This window comes from Talpa europaea (assembly GCF_964194135.1).
Source record: "Talpa europaea genome assembly, chromosome: 16".
Lineage (NCBI taxonomy): Eukaryota > Metazoa > Chordata > Mammalia > Eulipotyphla > Talpidae > Talpa > Talpa europaea.
The window spans coordinates 900,328-910,756 of record NC_140084.1 but is presented as its reverse complement, the minus strand read 5'-3'; positions in this window follow the sequence as shown (position 1 = coordinate 910,756).

Genomic DNA, 10,429 nt, shown 5'->3' with positions numbered 1-10,429 from the left:
GGCAGGAAGGAGGAGTCAGCAAGGCGGGCGACGGCGCCGCCCCCGTCTGCCCCGACCCAGGCCCGTGAGGAGGCGGGAGGCGGCGGGCGGCCCGGGTGAGGCTGGACAGCCCAGGACAGGACGGCGAGCTGGCCCCAGGCTGTGGTTCCGCCTCCTCCCCGAGAGCCCCCGTGGCCGCCACTTCCACGAGCGTCTCTGTGTAGCGTGGGGCGCGGAGGGCGCGCCCGAGGTCAGGCTGGCGGAGCTGATGCGACGGAGCAGGTGACGGGAGCTGGGGTGGATCCGAGCATTTGAAAGTTCCCGCCAATAAAGGCAGCAGCACCCCAACACGGCCCCGGCGTCTGCGCCCCCACCCCCAGCAGGCTCCAGGCTGCTCCGGCCGACGCGTCGCCTCCTGCGGCCCCGTCCTCCGGCCCTGTCCTCCTCCCGCCGGGGGCTCCTCGCCATGAGCGCAAACGCCCGCGCCGGGCGTCCTGACGCGAAGATGCGCTGTTGAGGTATTTCCCTTATTAAAAAATTCTACCACATGCATATCCACCATGGAGTATCACTCAGCATTCAGAGAAGACAAGCACACGCAGTCTGCAGCGGCGCGGATGGCGCTGGCTGGGATCATGCTCCGCGAAACAAGCCAGAAAGAAAAAGAAAAATACCGGCTGGTCTCACTCAGAGCAGGACTCTAGAAAACCTACATAAGGGACCAGAAAAAAGAACAACTATAAGAAAGAAAATATAAAAAAATCAACAAACAACTATGAACCAGAGACCCACTGGGGGGAGGGGGGCGGGGCAGGGAATGGAGGGCAGGGGTCAAAATCAGGGGGTTGCAATTGCACGAGGAATATAAAAATTAAAAAAAAAATTTTTTCACTAAAAAAAAAGTACCTTATACTGTTTATCAAAAAAAAAAAAAGAAACAAAAACAGCGTCCTTAAACATACCATCCCGGTTTCAAAGATGATAAAACTGAAACCCAAAATATGCATCTTAAAATGGATGGACGACCGCCCTGACGCGTGCAGAATTGAGTGAGTAACCCAGGTCGAATCCTGCACGTGTCATCCTGAGCTAATCATTGTAATTTTCATTGTCTTGAAATTAGAAAATAAAACCATAGGACTTGCAGAAAAATAAAAATTCTACCACAAAAGCATAGAGAGGACAGGACGTACACCCTGTTTATAACGAAGATAAAAGAAATACAGATTTTTCTCTCTAACATGGGTCTGCGTAGACGGAGGCCGAAGGGCCCGTCTCCTGGAGCCGGAGGACGCGCGTGAGCTCGGGAGGGCACCGCAGTCTCCCGGGACCGTGGGCCCTGCCCTAACCCCGTGCTGCACAACCTTGTGCGGGTTTGCGGTTTGAGACAGCCCGGGAGAAGCGCCTGCAGGATGAAACCACGCTGGGACAGACGGTCCCCCCGCCCGCCAAAGCGCACAGGCCGGCGCGCGCTTCCGCAAGAAGCCGACGGGCTCCGGGCTCTTCCTCCCAGAGAACTCACACCCCAGGGTCGCCGGCAGGAGCACACCATCACGGGCGGCTCCGACCCGACACACGAGCTCCTGCTTCTGTTTGGTCATGAAGCACCCCACACCCCCTCTTTGTGGGGTCTTTACCACCCCTTCCTGGCCTGCAAGGTCCCTGCGTCTGTCAGCTCAGACATGTGCCGCCGACACGGGACTTGGGCCCTGTAGGCGCCCGACCGTAGTCTCGTCACAGCTCCGCGGAGCCTGCCCTCCACGCCGTGCACCCCGGGCACCTTGCCAGTCACCCCGCTGGTGCACGCACGGTGTCTAGCAGCAGTGTCCACGCAGTGACAGATGCCGTGTCCAAAATGCGCCCCACTCTGCCCACTTGCCCACTGAGAGACATGGTGCTTCCAATCTGTGGCCGTGGAGTCCCCGCTGTGGTGGGCGTGGGGTGGAGTCTCCAAGACAACACCCACGAGCGGGTCTGCTGGGCCTGAGTCGCGTGCATTAACAAGGGGACAGAACCTTCCCAGAACCCACAAATGCCGGGACAGCAGCGTGACGAGGTGGGTGTGGCCGGTGGGGTTCATCCCACGCACCCCCAGGCCACCCACGCCCCTTGGCTCAGGGCTCAAGTCCCTCGTGCTCTCAAGCCCCATGCCCGTCATCCGTTCTGGCATCCGTCCACCCCCTCGGGTCCTGCCGCAGGGACGCGCTACACAGAGCCGCGCCCAGCAGGCCCAGGGGAGGGCACGAGCCCATGAGCCACACCCACGTGCAATACAGGGAGAGCAGGCGTGTGGCTGGTGGCGGCGGCGGCAGGACGTGACCCCGGAGCCAGCGCCCCTGCTCGCTGTGGAGACAAGGAAGGAAAGGCCTCTCGCGTGATGCCTGAGCACGGCGCCCGCGGGAACACAGGCGCGTCAGCACACAAGCAGTCTGCCCACACGGACCGCGCTGTGCATGTGCGTGCGTGTGGGCACACGTGTCCTGGGCCACGAACAGGAAGGGGGGGACACACTGAGTGCTGAGCGTGTGTCAAGTGTGTGCGTCACAAGCACAGACTGCGTTGTGAATGCGTGAAAGGAAGAATGTGGACGGCGTCGTGTTTCTATAAACACACGGGCTGGGAAGTGATGGCAGAGTTTTCTGGGGCTCCCCCATCTAGCGGGCAAGAGAGCAAAGCCACCTGCTGCTGACCAAGGAGCCAGGTAAAGGGGCCACAGCCACAGCCACAGACACCCCACCGGGGAGTCTCGGCTCGCGCACTCCAGAAGGGAAGCCAGGAGACCCGGCCGGCCCCGCCAGCACCAGCAGACCGCAGGCAGGACCCCCCGAGCCAGATGCCCCGTCGAGGACAACCACGTCCTCGCGCCTGTGCCTGCGGCTCCTGCCGCGTCCCAACTCGCACTTGCGGCACAGCTCTCGCGGGGCAACCTGTCCGCGGCCTCCGGCCCAAGTCCTCACCTGCCTTCCCAGTAACCTCTTGCCTGACCGTCACGGAGCCCATATTTCCAGGCAGGGACACAGGCCCTCAGCGCACACGCGTGTCGCCCCACGCCCGCCATGTGCACACCGTGCCGCGAACCACAGAAGGGAGCCGCGAGCACACACGTCCCACGGCGTGGCCAGCCCGGCGGCAGAGCCCGGGCCCCCTGGGGTCACTGGGACAGACGTGGGCGGGCGAGTGGAACTGCCTGGCGAGAGAGGGCTGGGACGTGTGCCCTCTGGGCCGCGCTCGGGGGAGAGAAGCCCCCGCCCACGCTGTGTCCGCGGGGCCCCACCTTCCTGGGGAGGCGACAGGAGGAGACACGGCGCTGAGTTACCTTGGATGTCTTTAAAACTCTGCTGCCTCTTCACTGCCTGGAAGAGAGAAGGTGGGCAGACGGGGCCAGCCCAGAGGTCGAGCAGAAGGGCCCCGGGGTCTGGCGTGGACGCCTAGGGGAGGGGCCGTGGCCCATGGCGCGAGCCGGCTGGGTCTTCCTTCACGGCAAAACCAGCACTGGACGCGGAGCAGGAAGCCTCGCACGGCTGCAGGACAGGGAGCGAGGACGGGGCCCGAGGCCGAAGGCCTTCCCCCCCACCTCCCTGGGGCTTCCAGCGCGGGGGAGGCAGAGAGAGGAGGAAGCAGGGGCAGGGGGCGGCTGGCCCCTCAGAGCACTGCAACCCCCTCTTCCCTACATCACTGAGGACTATAGCAGGGAAGGCACCCCGCACCCCGCCCACCCTCTGGGCCCCTCTCAGGCCTCCCTCTTACCTTCCTGGGTGACCTCAGGACCGGAGGCACCCAGTAGGGCATCGCAGCCTGCCCCCTAGGCATTGGGAGGCAGCCCCCGAAGCGGTGGCAGGGGCAGCGGCACCCCTTGGTGGTTTTGGAGACGTGACACCGCACCGTCTTCTGGACCTAACGGAGGGAAGAGAAGGCCCCGAGGGGAGGGCCTGCAGCACCCCCGCTCCCCCCGAGGCACACTCCAACCACTCGCTGGGCTGGGAGCAGGGGCAAGGCCTCCCCGTGGTGACATTCCCAGGGCGGTGGTGCCGGGACTGCCTGGGCTGTTACCCCTGTATGCGCCCCAGCAGTGGGACCTTCAGGCTCTGTCCTGAGCCTGGCTGTGTCCGGGGGAGGCCCCAGGCCCCACACGCTGCCCCGAGCCTCAGCTCTGGGCTGGGAAGAAGACTCTGACCCACATGGGTCAGCTCTGAGCAAGCAGTCTGACCCGGCGACTTCCCCACTGCATCCCAGAGCCCCAGGGACTGTTGCTCGGGACACCAGCATAAGAAGGTTCCCTGCAGCACCGCAGCTGACGTCCCACAGGAGGGCGCGGGAAAGGATGGGACCTGGGCCCCGGAGGAACTGGGGCGCCTCTGCGGAAGACGAGGACAACCTGTCAGAGCTGACACGGGCGAGCAGAGAGGGGTGCGAAGCGGGACCGCAGCCTGTGAGGACAGGACGCTGCAGTGGCCATGAGTGGGCAGGCCGTGGGCCCCGACCCTGATCCCTCCCAGCAGCGCTGCAGGGCCTCCCGGGCCGGCCCTCGCCCAGCCGGCGCCATAGGAAGAAGCGGGGCAAAGCCTCGCTGGGCGGCCACAGCCACTCTCGCACCTCCGTGTCGCCACGAAGAGACCATGCCTGGTCAGCCCTCCGCCCCCAGGTCAGGGACACGTGGGGCCAAGCAGCCCGGCCTGGCCCGGCACCTCGCCCTCAGACGCGAGCGGGAACAGCAGCGGTCACTGCAGGCCAGTGTGACAGCACTGGGGCAACTAAACACGCACCGCGAATCCCACAAGGACACAGGGGGGGAGCTGAATCGTGCTCCCCGCGCCCTGTGCCGCTGGACCCCAGCCATGTGCTCACACCACGCCTGAGAAGGGGTGAGAGGACCCACGAGGCAGGAGGACTGAACTGCGGCAGGGGCTTCCAGGCCCAGCGGAGGGGGCTCAGAGGTTGGGCCAAGGAAGAGGCGGCCCCTCCATCTTTGGAGCTCCCACCACCAGCAAGGCTTGCCTGCGAGTCGGTGACCGGCCCCCCAGCTCACCAGCATCTGCCGGGCCCACCCCAGGGCGGCGCTTCTGGCAGTCGCCGGACCGCCCTGCCCACCGCCAGCGCTGCCGAGGGCCAGAGGACAAACACCAGGAAGTGGGGGAGCAGAGGCTGCTGAGAGAAGACTCCAGGGAGGGGAGGCTTTCTGAGAAGGTCACAGCGGCTGGCCTGGGAGAGGCGGGCGAGCAGTCATGCCTGTTGCAGGCCTTGGAGGATGCGGGCAGCCGCGCCCACCACAGGGGCAGGTGAGTCGAGAGAAATGAGGGGATTAGAGCAAACACAGAGGGCGCGAACCCCAACCTGCATCAGGAGCCCAATGCAACAGTGAGTTCACAGTGCAGCACCCACGTACACGTCGGCTGTAAGCAGCTCCAGAGGAAGCCTCTGGCCTCGGCCTCAGCTCAGACCTCTCGGGCTGCGCGGGGACAGGCCCACGGAGCGAGGTCAGGGGGAGGCCATGCCCAGCAGCTGCACGTCGTCAACTCTTAGAATTTCCACTCCTTGAAGGGTTTTGATCAGAGAATAAGAACATGAGCCAGAGACGTGGAGAAACATTTGCAAACTGGGTTTCTGAGGAAGAACTTCCGTCTAGAATCGGCGGAGAATGCTCAAAAGTTAATGAACAATAAAAACCCTGATTTTTCTAAGTGACCAAAATACTTGAGCAGACACACGTCAGGCAAGACACCAGGCGGTGGGAGGATGTGAGGAGACTGCGCCACTGCTGGTCACCCCGGAGACACCCGCTGCACAGGCCCGGGAAGGCTGGGCAGGCCGGGTGTGAGCGAGCGAGACACCCTGCTGCGGGCCCCCTGGAGAAGGGCTGAGCAGCCTCACAGAGTTCAGCCGGCCACTCCAGCCCCACACCCACGCGAGAGCGACGGGGCCAGGCTCACGCCAAGAACAGCACGCAGATGTCCACGGCAGCTGCATCTGCGCAGCAGAACCAGGACCGCCAAATGCCATTCCCTGCACAGACGGATCATGAGGGCTGGTCACACGCTGGGAGCACCACCTGTGAGAAAGCAGTGGGCCGCCAGGCCGCAACCACATGGGCGAGCCCCAACATGCCGCGGGGAGGGAAAGCCAGACAGCGTGTCTGTCCAAAGTGCCTCCCAGAGACATCAAAACATCCCCACATAACACATGGCTCTGAGGGGTGCCCGGTCCCTTGAAGTTCACCCTGAACCCAGGTGAAGACCCCCTGGGCCAAGTGACTTACCTGCCTGCGGGGCCTCAGCGACAGAGGGACCCAGTAAGGCAGCGTTGCCTCAGCCCTGGGCACAGGCAGTCGGCCCCGGAACCGGGCCTGGCACTCGCAGCAGACGGGCCGGCGGTGAGCAGTGCTGGTCATGGGGCACATCTGAGCAAGAGCAGAGAGACAGGGTCAGCCACTGCTGCAGCGAGTCCAGGGCCAGTCTGGGGCAAGGAGGCAATAAATCAAGGCCCCGCTGCAGCCCAGAAAGAGAAGGCACCTCCAGGGTCCACAGAGGGGACCGGGAGAGCCCCCACCAGGTGCGCTGTGACTCACAACCACTCACAGCAAGGTGCCTTCATGGGTCAGGTCCCCTCGTCACTGCAGAAGTGTGGCCTACTCTAAGGGGAGGGGACCGCGCCGTTGCTAGTTGTGTGTGTGGATCAGGCACTGTTCACTCACAAAAGGGTTCCCCATCCACCCTGCGGGGTCTCCCCCCAACTCTCCCCATCCACTCAGGTGGGATGGAGCAGGGAGGCGAGCTCCCTGGGCAGGGAGAGATGATGCCCAGAGCAGGCATGTTGTGGGCAGCGCTGGTTCTCCCAGGTCTCCTGAGTAGCTGGGGTGAGGGTTAGTGGGTGGATGGGTGACCCCACACAGAGAACTCTAGGCCCAGGGAAGGCCCCCTCAACCACAGACACCTGTGTCCGGCACATCCTCTCACAAGCTGCCGCCTCTAGACCCACACTCCCTGCTGCCGCCATCCCACAAGGTGGGCTGGGGTAGAGCGGCGCAGAGTCTGCTCTCCTCACCAAGCGGTCAGTGAGGAACTCTTCTTTCCCAGAGGTCTGAGGTGAGCTCTTCCTAGAAAAGAACAGAAAGTTTGGAAAGTGGGGGAAGGGCAGCGAGGCAATAAATCAAGTGGGGGCAGGAGCACAAGCCTTCAACTCCAGGGCTGTAAAGGATTGCCCCGCTGAGCCAAAGAGCGGGCAGGGTGACGTTAGAAGCAGGGGTGTGTGCTTCCGTGCCAGCCCTGGGGTTCCAGAGCTGCAGCTGTTGGGGTACACCCCAGCCAAAGCCGGGGTGTAGGGATGGGCTGACCCGACAGCTTCCAAGAGGGCACTGCCAGCCGAGGCACCGCCAGCCAGGGCAGTCTCCCAGGCTGCTGGGAAGGCCCGAGGGCGGCTACAGCTCTGCAGCAGCAAACTCCCCCCACCCACTTGTGGGCCGCTGGCCAGGCCAAGGACATGGAGCTGAGCCAGTGTCCAGGAAGCACCGAGTCAGGGTGATGGTAACTGTCAGGGCGACGCTGTGCCTTTGGGCTTCCCGGGTCACAGGAAACGCAGCAGCCATGGCTTTGCCAGGGGACAGCTTTGGGCCAGCACCCCCAGCCGAGGCTTGAAGACAGAGGAGGGGCTGAGCCCTGCGCCCAGTCCCAGGCCCTGCTGATGCCCCAGGGTTTTCTGGTTGTGGGTGGAATCTCGTTCCCAGGCAGCCCCTGCTCGGGCCTGGAAGCAAGACCCCTGATCTCAAGGGTGCAGAACGGCGCCCCCACAGGGGGCGAGGACACTCGAGTGGGGACAGGACTGAAACAGGGAAAGAGAATCCCTGTCCTGTGGTGGCTGCAGGCCTCGGGGTCTCGGCAGGCCTCACCCCGAGGGGGACCCGGTGAGGACAGCAGGGCTGGCCGCCCCCAGCCGCGCCTAAGCGGGGACTGCTCGGAACCGCCCCCCGCGGGCGGCTTCTGTCCTGCCAGTGAGGCACAAGCTGCAGGGGGGACAGGTGACTCGGGGTGGAGCGCCAGAGGCGGCGGGGGGGCGGGGCTCCCCGGGTGACTCGGGGGCGGGGTTCCTCGGGTGACTCGGGGGCGGGGTGCCGGGGGCGTGTCCGAGCCCCACACTCAGGGGTGCCCTTGCCTGTCATGACGCGCGCGGGCTGTGGGTGCGTCCCACAGACCGCACGGACCCCGAAGGGCCCGCCGCGGCTCAAACAACGTCGCGGGGACGGTGACGCTGACGGTCGCGACAACAGCGGCCGCCGAGGGGCGCGGGGGCTACGTCACAGCCCCTCCGCCCGAGGCCCGCCCCTTCCTCGCCGGCCTCTCTGCGCACGCGCCGCTCCGCGCCGCGCGCATGATTGGTCCGGAGTCCGCCAATAGACTCCCGCCGTCTAGCCAGGTGGGCTCGAGTGGCCGCCGATTGGCCCTGCCGGGTCACGGGGCCGCGCCCGTCGAGGGCCGCGCGGGGATTCGCCGTCTCCGCGGGGTGGGCGGTGCGACGGGAGGGGGGGTCTGGGCTGGCGCTGCCGGCGGGCCCCGCTCGGGCGTCGAGCGCGCGGGCTGTGGGGCGGGGACGACGGGGGCGACCCGGGGGCTGGGGTCGGGGACGAGGGGGGCGCCCCGGGGGCGGGGGCACCCCCACCGGCGCGCCGGGGCGAGGCCGAACGCAGACGGGACGTGCGGCCGCCCGGGGCCGCGGGGCTACCGCAGACGCGCCCCCCGCTTGCCCGTGTCTTCGCGCTCGCGCCGCACGCCCGTGAGGCGGAGCTCGGCCCGCGCCACGGCCGGCAGCGGGGCCCCGGGGGGCGGCCCGCCTCCGAGGAGCACAGGGCCCGGCCGTCAGGACCGTGGGCAGCAGCGCCGCGCCCGCTGGGCCCTGCCGTGGGGGCCGCGGACGTGCCGGACCCCCGCGCGGGTGGGAAGCGCCTCGTGGCGCGGGACAGAGATCCCGGGGCCCGTCGTGACCCGGCCGGGCCGCGGGCGACCCCCCACCCAGAGCGCTGGGGTGGACAAGGCACGGAGAGGCCATCCTGGGGGGGCGCGGCCTCAGCGACACCCCGGGACCGCGCTGGGCGCCGCCGCCTCCCGCTCCCCGACATGCCTCCCCTGGCCTTCCAGAGCTGGCCCGAAAGCACGGCGGCCAGCCCAGCCCCGTGCCGAGCCGGGGAGGGAGCAAACGCGCCCGCGCGCCGTGGGAGTGAGTGTCGCACGGGGACCTGACACACTCGCTTTGGGATCTCACGTCCCGAGGGGCTTCCTGGGTCTCTGAGGGGTGCGGTCCCTTCCCAGCCGGGGGCCCCACACTCTGGGCCAGGCACTCCCACACCGTGTTCCTGGTGAACGCCCGTGGAGTGTCCCGTGATGGGTCCCCACTGGGGGGCGCCACTCTGCAGCCCATCCCCTCCCCGCGGGGCCAGGGACCTCCTCGCCATCCCTCACTCTACCTGCCTCTCGGGCCGCGACATTCCCGAGCTCTCTGCTGAGCGCCCTGGCCTCCCTTCCCCTCTGCTCTGCGTCCTTCCACAATCTGTGGGAGACACGATGTCACCATCACCCTCCTTGTCATCAGCGCCAGGCAACCAGCCTGTCACCGCAGCGGGTCACTGCCCTCCCGCGCCCCTGTCCCACGGCTTCCCCTGCCAGCACCAGAGCAAGCCAGAGAAGACACGGGCTCTCGTATCTGGGAGCTGCCTCCAATGGAACCGTGGAATGTTGGGACAGAGGGGAGAAGCTCCGTGGTGATGAGCCCCCCACTCCCACCCCACCCCCCTGGCTCAGGCAGCCTCTGCCCCCATCCTGGTTCCTGTAGGTCCAGAGCCTTGAGGGTGGCGGGGTCTGGTGAGGGTGTCCTGGGCCTGGTCAGGAGGCCTCAGGGTGCACCTCTCCTCTGCTTCCTGGGCTCCCCGGGGGGCACAACTGTGGCCCTGCACACCCTTGCCTGCTGTCCACGGTGATCACGGCTGCTGTGACGTGGACTCCAGGGCGGAGCACCTAGCAGCCAGGACCCCCAGAGCCAACCGCCTGGGGCACCCAGAGACAAGAGCAGAGTCAGACCTAAGCACCCCCCCCTTCTCCTGTCCTCTCACCCCCGCCCAGGACTCCCCACCAATGTCAGTCCAGAGCATGTCCAAGGCCCTGCCAGCTCTCACCCAAGCCCCTCCCAGTGCCACAGCTCCCCAGCCGCCTCATGCTGCAGCCCCTTAACCGGCAGCCACAGCCCCTCTTGGCCTCAAAGCAATGAAGATCTTGTCCACACACAAGACCTGCAGAGCAGTTTTTTTTTTTAAAGATTTATTTATGCATACAAGAGCTGGGGTACAGGCCAGAGGTGTGGGGGGGGGGTGAGAGGATTCACCAGAGACAGTGGGGAGCAGAGCAGGCGGATCCACTGAAATCCACTGCTGAGGGGAGCAGCGGGGAGACAGGAGAGGTCTGCTGCACCCTGC